This window comes from Natator depressus, chromosome 4 (genome assembly GCF_965152275.1).
Source record: "Natator depressus isolate rNatDep1 chromosome 4, rNatDep2.hap1, whole genome shotgun sequence".
Classification (NCBI taxonomy): domain Eukaryota; kingdom Metazoa; phylum Chordata; order Testudines; family Cheloniidae; genus Natator; species Natator depressus.
The window spans coordinates 71,898,563-71,908,336 of NC_134237.1; positions in this window are offsets into that span (position 1 = coordinate 71,898,563).

The following is a 9,774-nucleotide window of genomic DNA, read 5'->3' on the forward strand; positions in this document are numbered from 1 at the left end:
AAGTAAAAGCTAGACAAATTCAGACTGGAAATAAGGCATATTTTTTTAATGGGGAGAGCAATTAGTTATTGGAACAATATACCAAGGATCATGGTGGATTCTACATCACTGACCATTTTTAAATCAAGAGTGGCTCCAGCATGGACTTGTGAAATTGACGAGAATGACAGCCAACAGCACAGGTAAGTAATGCAGTGTCTACACAGACACTATGTCGCCCTAACTACACCCAACACAGCCCTATGCCTCTCGTGGAGGTGGAGTTGTTATGTCAGTGTAGTAGGGCACTTATCAGCTGGAGCAAAGCTGTAGTGTGTACGCTGATAATTAGGTCCATGTAAGCTACTTTACATTGACCTAACTCTTATGTAGACCAACCCTAAAATAACATGTGTATGAATATTATTTTAAATGTTAAGAGCATATACCTGGTTTAATAATTTTAATTGGATTACATGACCTTTAATAAATAAGCAATAACATAAGAAAATGTAGTTACAGCAGAATACACTCTCACCAAGAGTATAGCAAAGCCAACGGTCTGTAACTACTCACCCTATATAGCGTTCTCTATATTTCTTATGTCTTAACTGCAGGATTAGCCTGGGTGATCGGCACCCAGGTTAGCCTAGCCTGGGTGTGAGCTGTCACATTGCCATGCCCTACCTGGATTACTCTGGCCTCACTGGTATTGTACTTCCACATGTGTCTCTAGGACTTCTGGGTGGAATATCCCATGGTTCTAGGTGCTGCAATAAACTGAGCTGCTCTATGATTCTTCCCCATGTGTCTCTAGGACTTCTGGGTGGAATATCCCATGGTTCTAGGTGCTGCAATAAACTGAGCTGCTCTATGATTCTTCCCCATTTAATTGTAGGAGAACTTTTTTGTCCTTCTAGGCACCAGGGAGGAATTGTGGAAAGGCACTGGAAGACTATTAGCACTTAAGTGATTTAGCCTGTGTCCTCACTGCAAAGTGGATGGGTTATTAGTGGAACCTAGACTTTAACCCCTTTGCTCAGCTGAGCCAGCTAGCATGGCTTGAAAGTACCACTAAACTTAGGTGAGAAAATTCTGTGTGTGGATGGGAGGTGGGGGTGGAGGTTAAGGGCATCATGGAAAGAGCTCAGGCTAACTCTGCAGTAAAGTCATACCTAGTGTGTCCATTCTATCTGAAGCTTGTCTTCACTAGCCCTTTCTTTTTTTTCAACCTTAATATGTTTGTAAAAGCTGATGTGGACATTCCCCGACTTCATTCCTGGCTACAGTTGTTTGTTCTTTACCCTAGACTAATCCCTAGTTATGGTTAAGGTTGCCTAAATGTTTTTATCATCATCCTGTTCTGGTCAGTGCTTTCATCTTTACTGATTAAAATTTTCCTGCAGGAGTAAATGCCCAAAGGTGAGTTTTATACAAATAGTGAATGTGTACATCTCCCAAAGTGTATGTTGAATGACGTAGGACTCCATGCTACATGAAAAATAATGTATAGACCCTCTCAATAGAGAAGCATAAAGGGGCCTCATTGAGGAATGGCTTGGTATATGGCAGCACAGGTATCTTTCACCCTGGCTGGTAGGCTCAATCCATAAATTAATAGGGGTCTAGTAATTGTTTTCATACTCGTTGTAGCCGTTGCCAGTGTCCTCACTGTAATACAGTATATGAATAGTTGATGAGCTAACATTACTGTAATATGTTGGTTTATGTATTTAGTATGGGGGTCTTTTGTCCTGATTTCTCTCACTGCTCTAGTACATTACAGTGACTGTCCCTCTAATGAAGAGAGATGGAAACTTCTCCCTCTGGACACTACCCTTGCCACTCTTTCAGTCGTTAGAGGAGGGCATTTGAGAATGATGTGCAATTCTCACTCCCTCGCTGGCTGACTGTACAGTCTGTGCTATGTTATCGCTTCCTGCCATCTCAAGGAGCTTAGAACTGAGCTTATAATGCCCAATGACATCTTGACCTTCTACGTGGAAGGAGGAAAAATTAAATCAGTGGTCACTGCAAGTGACACTCCTTTACAATTTTAATATTGTTTTGCTGTACTATATACTACAGCAAAATAACTGAATTGGCAGTTTTAAAGAACCAAAACTTCTGTGTCCAGAGCACTCTGTAGAGAAGCTATTTTTTTATATCATAAATTCATTTTTTTTTAAACTGTACATCACATATAACATCTCCCTTCCACGTGAAAACAAATGGTTGACAGCTAGCCCAACAAACAGTTTGGATTAGATATTCAAAAGTAGCAAAGTGGCCTAGGAGTACAAATCCCTCTGACTTTCAATGGGCCTTATGCACCCTAAGTGATTTAGGGTCTTTTGAGAATACCATCCCTTGATATTGTGGTCATTGTGAGCCATATGTAGCCCAGATAAAACCAGGTGCTGGAGATCCCCAGGCAGAAGACCATCAGGGTGAGTTTGTGGAGCTGAAGTGTACCTAGAACCTCTTGTCTGCTGGGATGGTTCCAACGGGCCAATTCAGCCTGAAATGTGGCAGTGCTATCTGAGAAGAGGGTGTGGCCAGGACAACAAGGGGAGCACACTTTCATCACAATGCCTTAACCACTGCCTATTGGGTTACTATAGAGCTTCTGTAGCAATCCATAGCTTATCCCCAAGACTCTGGTGGAAAATCTTTACCAAGTGTGGCAATTAACTCCTTCAGGGTTAATCCTCACCCCACAGGGGCCAGGCTTGCACAAAGAGAATCTGACCATGTATGTTACATTGGGCAGAAGCCCTGGCTGAACACAGCAAGGACGGAATAAACTCTTTGCTTGCCTCTAGGTATAAAGAGGGGTTATGAAGTAGAGTTAAAGGGGTCCAATCATGTAATTGGCGGAAAAACAAGGAGCTCTATAATGCAGTTCTTGGGTACCCAGAAGAAGGGGACTGAAAGGAGGGCCTCTGAAGAGATAGGGATCTTTACCCAATAATTAAAGAACTAGATTGTATCACAAACTAAGACTTTTCCCTTTCAGGTTATGTAAAAACATTTTTGTTACAACCTGTGAACCTTCAAACATGGACTTAAACCTTTAAAAGAGAAACTGTCTTGATGAATAGTTGTTGGTTTCTTAATTGTTGGATCAGGTGTTATCTGTTTCATAGGTTTAGACTAGGTGATATGATTTTCCTGGCTATGAATTTTATATTGATGATAATTAGCACTTCAACACTGTATGTTCAAAGGGCTTTGGAAATATTAATGATTGATGGCACAGGACCCATGACTGCCTTATTAGCCTTTACCAAATAGTAATAGTAAAGACTACATTCAGTAAAGATAAAAGTCCATCACAAATAGTAAATATATATAACAGAAAAGAATATAATGCTGCATTATTGTTTTAGCTATGCTAATATATAACGAATACAAAATATATATCCTTAAATGTATTTGAAAGCCTTCTAAGGCCTGATCCTACGAACAGATTCATGTAGGTGGATCTCTGTGCCCATGCAGAGCCCCACTGATCTGATTTCTAGGACCAGGCCTCAAACCTGTGGTCTATAATAACAGTATTACTAACTCAAGCATACAAAAATCAAGAGATCAACTTAAAAATGATGACATTTAAAAAAATAATAAACGGTTGGATTTCTTTTTGTTTGCTTTCTGGTTTTTGAGCTGTTGCATAATCTTTGGCCCTGCCTTCCTTTGCAATCATGAGCTAGAAACTTACTTAAAAAAAAGAGAGAAAACTGAGACTCTCACATAATCACTTGTCTATGCGAGGTGAGGCTTTAAGAACACATAAGACTCATGAAAATTGGCAACTCTGTGTAGCTAATAAAGAGATGACACTTTAGATCATATAAAGCATAAAAAATAAAGGAAGGCCTTGAACAAACATATTAAGATATGGTCCCCTATCAATGCTCCTTAAATATTATTGGACTCTGGACTTTTGTAGTAAATGTGCAAAGCCTTCCATCATCCTCCTTCCCCCCCACCCCCATAACCCTTTCATTTAAAAGTTATCACATTAGAAACCATATTTTAAAAAGACAAATTTCTTTATCAGTTACTTATAGATTAGAATATTAAAGCTAAAATAATTTTATAGAAACTACATTACTTTTTGCATGTCATTCTCTTTGGATTAGGGTCCAATGTGGCACCTCTTATTCAGCCAGAACTCCCACTGCAGCAAAACACTACAGAGAAATACTTAAACCCAAACAAACCATTTTAATCACTTTATCTTAATTTCATGAAACTATTTCAACAAATATTGTTTTGTTAAGCTTTTCATAAACAGAACCTAAATTTGGGGCCTAAATTACCTTTAAGTAAATTATTTGCTAAATCTAATACTCTATACTTAATAAATTCTACCATGCCTAGGCAGAAAAAGGGAATGGACTTCCTGTTGAAGTCCATGGGTATTTGCCATTAATTTCAGTGTGAGTACGATCAGATATAGAGATGCAATCATTTCAATTACTGCAATGCAATTATAATTTATCCTGTAATACTTACATTGAAGGATACAAAAGTTTCCCACTTTACTTTGGGCAAGGAAAATCTACATTTCAAGATGTCATGAAGGTATATAGATTCATCAATTTTTTTTTTTTTGTGTTACCTCTAAGATAAAATTGCAAAGATGGGATGTCATGCATTTGTATGAGGAAACACCTAACCAGAGTGGGTAAGCTAAGGACAGTGTGTCAATTGTGAATTTATTTATCTTGGTATCAAAAGAACAAAATCCACATTGTAGATTATTGGCAGCTAAACGAAATTTTGTGAAGCACAGCTGGTTTTTGCAGTGTTTGAAAATGCATCCAAGTCAAGACCTGCAAATATTTGCTGGGAAGATATGTTAGGGTTTCCATTATTAGCAAAATATCTGCGAGAAGAACTTTTTTGAAAAAAGGGAGCAGGAATGAAAAAAATAAGAGTGCTGGACTGAGACTTTGTTGTACCTTATATTGAATATTTACAGCCAAATTATATTGTGTTACTATAACAAAACAGAGTAGTATTTTCACCATATGCTCCAGTTAGTGTTTTCCTGTAACTGAAAGCAATGCAGATAATAGTATTCTTCTCTGGTATTCTTCTGTGGCTCTACACGGCCTTAGGATGAACATAACAACATGTAACAAAATGTCAAGGAAAACAACAGATAGGCAAATGACCATTGAAATAGTAACCTCAAAATCCTGCACTGTAATATCAATGGATGTGCATCAAGTAATGTTTGACTTTGGAGGCTCTGAGGGTGAGAATATATCAAATTTAGCCTGGACACCATATGCAAATTTGGAGGTTTGCCCACATATTTGTGTGGAGTTATGTTTGAAAATACACCCCTTAGCTTCTATGTCTGCTTCATAAAGCAAAGTAATTTATCATCCTTTATTGCTTAATACAAAATTTAATTGTGACACTTTTGCATTCAATTGGCTTCCAAACAAGAATAAAGGAGAAAAGTCTTATTTTGCTTGCATGGGACATTCCCCCCCCCTTTTTTTTTTTTAACACCAACTGATAACTATTTTACTCGGCACATAAAAATGAAGCCATTTACTAGAAGGACCTTGGAGCCTGTTTTGACAAAATATAATGGCACATTCAAAGACTGAATTGCTACAAATAGTAATGGGTATGTACACAAATCTTCCAAGGTTTTACAGTACTCAGGCTTATCAGTTTTAATCCTGTAACACCTAGATTATTCTTAAAATACAATGTTTATTTTTGGACCTTGTTTACAGCTTTAAATCTTTTAATAAAACCATATCTTACATAAACACTGTTAACCTACAAAATATAAGGCAGAGGACTAACAAAAACGAACCCGTCAGATCAACTGGATCACTCACAAAGGCCTGGTTTAAACACATTTTCATTGTAACAATTTAACTATTTCAGATAAGGATGTGGGTTATTTTAACAATAAGAGCTAAATTATACATGAATAAGATATACTGGTATCTGCACTTGTATATGCTAAAAAAGAAAAGGAGTACTTGTGGCACCTTAGAGACTAACAAAATTTATTTGACATAAGCTTTCGTGAGCTACAGTTCGCTTCATCGGATACATGCAGTGGAAAATACAGTGGGGAGATTTATATACACAGACAACATGAAACAATGGGTGTTACCATACACACTGTAACAAGAGTGATCAGGTAAGGTGAGCTATTACCAGCAGGAGAGCGGGGGCGGGGAGGGGGGACTTTTTGTAGTGATAATCAAGGTGGGCCATTTCTAGCAGTTGACAAGAACGTGTGAGGAACAGTGGGGGGGAGGGGGGAATAAACATGGGGAAATAGTTTACTTTGTGTAATGACACATCCACTCCCAGTCTTTATTCAAGCCTTAGTAAAACTATTTCCCCATGTTTATTTTCCCCCTTTCCCCCCCACTGTTCCTCACCCGTTCTTGTCAACTGCTAGAAATGGGCCACCTTGATTATCACTACAAAAAGTCCCCCCTCCCCGTCCCCGCTCTCCTGCTGGTAATAGCTCACCTTACCTGATCACTCTTGTTACAGTGTGTATGGTAACACCCATTGTTTCATGTTCTCTGTGTATATAAATCTCCCCACTGTATTTTCCACTGCATGCATCCGATGAAGCGAGCTGTAGCTCACGAAAGCTTATACTCAAATAAATTTTGTTAGTCTGTATCCGCAAAAAGAAAAGGAGTACTTGTGGCACCTTAGAGACTAACACGGCTGCTACTCTGAAACCTGTATATGCTAAGTTTTTCACACTGGAAGGTTGTACAGCTTTCACTATATAGGTTTGAAACCAGTATAGTTAAAGTGGCACAAAAACTGTGTGTATACAAGTGCTAAAGGTTATTTCACCTTCGGGATCGGGCCCTATGCTTAAACAGAGTTTCACTTGGGAGAAAGATCAGGGCTCAAAATTTGGAGGAAGGTGAGCTCATTGAGGAGGGGTGGGATGGGAAGGAGGAAGGGAATGTGATGACACAGAAGGGATGGCACTTAGCTTTTGCTGAAGTAGTTTTAAAATATTAAGTGGTAGGTACTGAATGCCCTACATCAAAAGGGAATTCAGTCTATAAACTTACTTTTTGGTTTCCGATTCCATTAAGACTAGACTACAGCCACGCAATTCTGTTATGTCAGTTACCACAGATCACCATTGGACCCTGCACTTTTTTTCTTTTTACATATTTGGAGTGGGTTTAAAAAAATCAATTTTATATACTAGAAAATACTCAATACTAGAAAATAAAACAAATGCAATAAATAATATATGCAAAAATAAACTTCCCTTCCTACCCTAACCACTCTCCAATAGACTGGTTTCACCTCCAGTAACATTCTGTGGCACCTTTTAGATGCAGCATAATGTATGAGTGGGCATCCAAAGAATGAACATTCCCGGACCTAAAAAAGGTTGTTTAAAAGGGTATCCTGACAGGTCAAAAATATATTTTTACAAAAACAAATTTCCTTGCCTGTGATAGCAATAATACCTTAAGACTCAGCCCTGTAACTCAGCACTGCAACTCACCTTGCCCCTGCTGCCCTGCAGAACAACACTGAACTCAGAAGGGCGTGGTGCAGGTGCATCTGTGAACAGTGAACTGTCCAATCAGGATCATCCAGTTCAGTCACCTTTCTATTCAATTTCTATGCATTAGCAGATTGCTGCAGTGTTTGAGATGTAAATTTTGCTAAGAATGTTTATTTAAAAAAAATTCTACTGGAGTTTTTTAAATTACATGGAAATATTACTATTGGTCTCAAGTATTGCAAAAGATTATAATTTTATAAAATCTTAATCTTGGACCAACTTTTATCTAATGGAATCCCTCTGCACACTATCTATGCTAAACTTTAAAATGTTTGAAAACCAAAGCCATGATCCTGCAGTGAGCTCCATTGATTTATTTAGCATTTGCATATTCACAAAGCCAAGCAATAGCGTTCTTAGTGGCCAACTGGCGCTTTCGGAAACCACCACTGAATTTGGTTAGCGGGCATTCCTCGACAATGTATACCATTTGATCTGCATCACAGCTGCAGTGTAGACTGTCTCAAAGACCCCAACGGTGCTGGTTGGCTGCATAGATTCCTTGCCCAGGCTGGAATCAGTTAAGAAGGACCCATTGACCATGTAGCAGGTCGAAGCTGGAAGGTGAGCAGCAAGGTCTACGATGAGGAACTGGCTTGTGTTAAGCACCAGTCTTCCGCCACAGGGACTCTGTTGTCACATCCTTTCGTGGCAGCCTCACCCACCATGGTGTTGCAAGGAAAGACGTGTAGCTGGTGGGTTAAAAAGGTCATTGAACATACCTTCTCAAGCAGCTCACCAGCTGCAATCTCCCTCCTGCTGTAAGGGGGAGCAATGTGGCTCAGAACTAGAAGTCATGGAAGATGAGTTGGTCGGAGAGTTCCTGTGATGATGCGCATTGTTGAGTTGCACATCAACAAGTTTGGTGTGTGTCAACTGACTCCATATTGGAGCACAGTACCCTGTTACTAAATACAAGATGGCAAGGGCTGAGGTCCTTCGTGTTTGAGCACCTGCTCCCCATAAAGAACCAGACAGTTTGCTGAGGAGGTTGTTGCATGTCTTGACTTTTGCAGCTATCTTGCTTAGGTGGCTTTTGTATGATAGTATTCGGTTGAGGGTCATACCTAAGTGAGCTCCATGCAGGCTCATGAGTCCAGCCATATGGAGCTTACTGCAGGATTGGGACTCCAAGTTGAAGTAACTTTAAACACTGTTACAGCTAAATCAGTTTCAAATATGGTTTGGCAATTAACATAGGCAAAACTATGCAGAGTAATAATGACTATGTCTAGATTTGATTTTTCCACCATGTCTGAGAACAGGTATCGGAGAGTATTACCCTCAACCAAAGTTGAACTTGATTGAACCTCTCCATGCTCATGGAGCAAATGAGTTCAGCACCATGGCATATTGGCCACTTATCATTGAACAGAGTCTAAAATGCAGGCAATTGCAATTAGTATTCCAAAATTTGCTAAGGGAGGATGCCTGGAACCCACCCCTATCCTTATTAAGATATGCTTGCTACCCTACACATTCCTACTTTTTTTTTCTTTAATGAGGGGCTTTCAGTGCTCAAACTTCTTTACTAATGTAACCTTTTATTACCCCCATTTTAAAGATGGGCTAACTGATGCACAGAAAAGTTAAGTGACTTGCCTAAGTCCATACAGTGGCAGAGTATAGAATAAAGCCCAGGTCTCTTGACTCCCAGCCTTAGATCAGTCCACTAAACTGACTAGACCAGGGGTGGTCAAACTACAGCCCACAGTCCGGATCTGGATCCCCAACCCCCTGCCCTGGCCCTGCATGCAATTTCCCCACCCAGATGTGGCCCTCAGGCCAAAAAGTTTGCCCACCCTTGGACTAGGCCATAGCTTCCTAACTACTATTAACTCTCCTTTAGTCTTTGACACATCCCTTCCATGTTATTGACATGTCTACATGCCCAACAGAATTTCAGTTATGTGATTATTACAAGAATTTCAAATTCCAGTGTAGATGGGACCTTAACCATGTACTGTAATACCAGGTTACAGAATCAGATTAAAATCCCATCTGCACTACAGATTGGAATAGTTATAATCAGGTTCCGTGACTCAGAATTGTAGTGTACACAGGGCCTGTCTCCTCAAATCACTCTCTAACCTCTCAATCACTTTGTTTTGATTCAGTAACTATTGAATAATCTGTAATTAATACAATTGAATGAATATTTCAGTGACTAAACTCACACTTCTTTG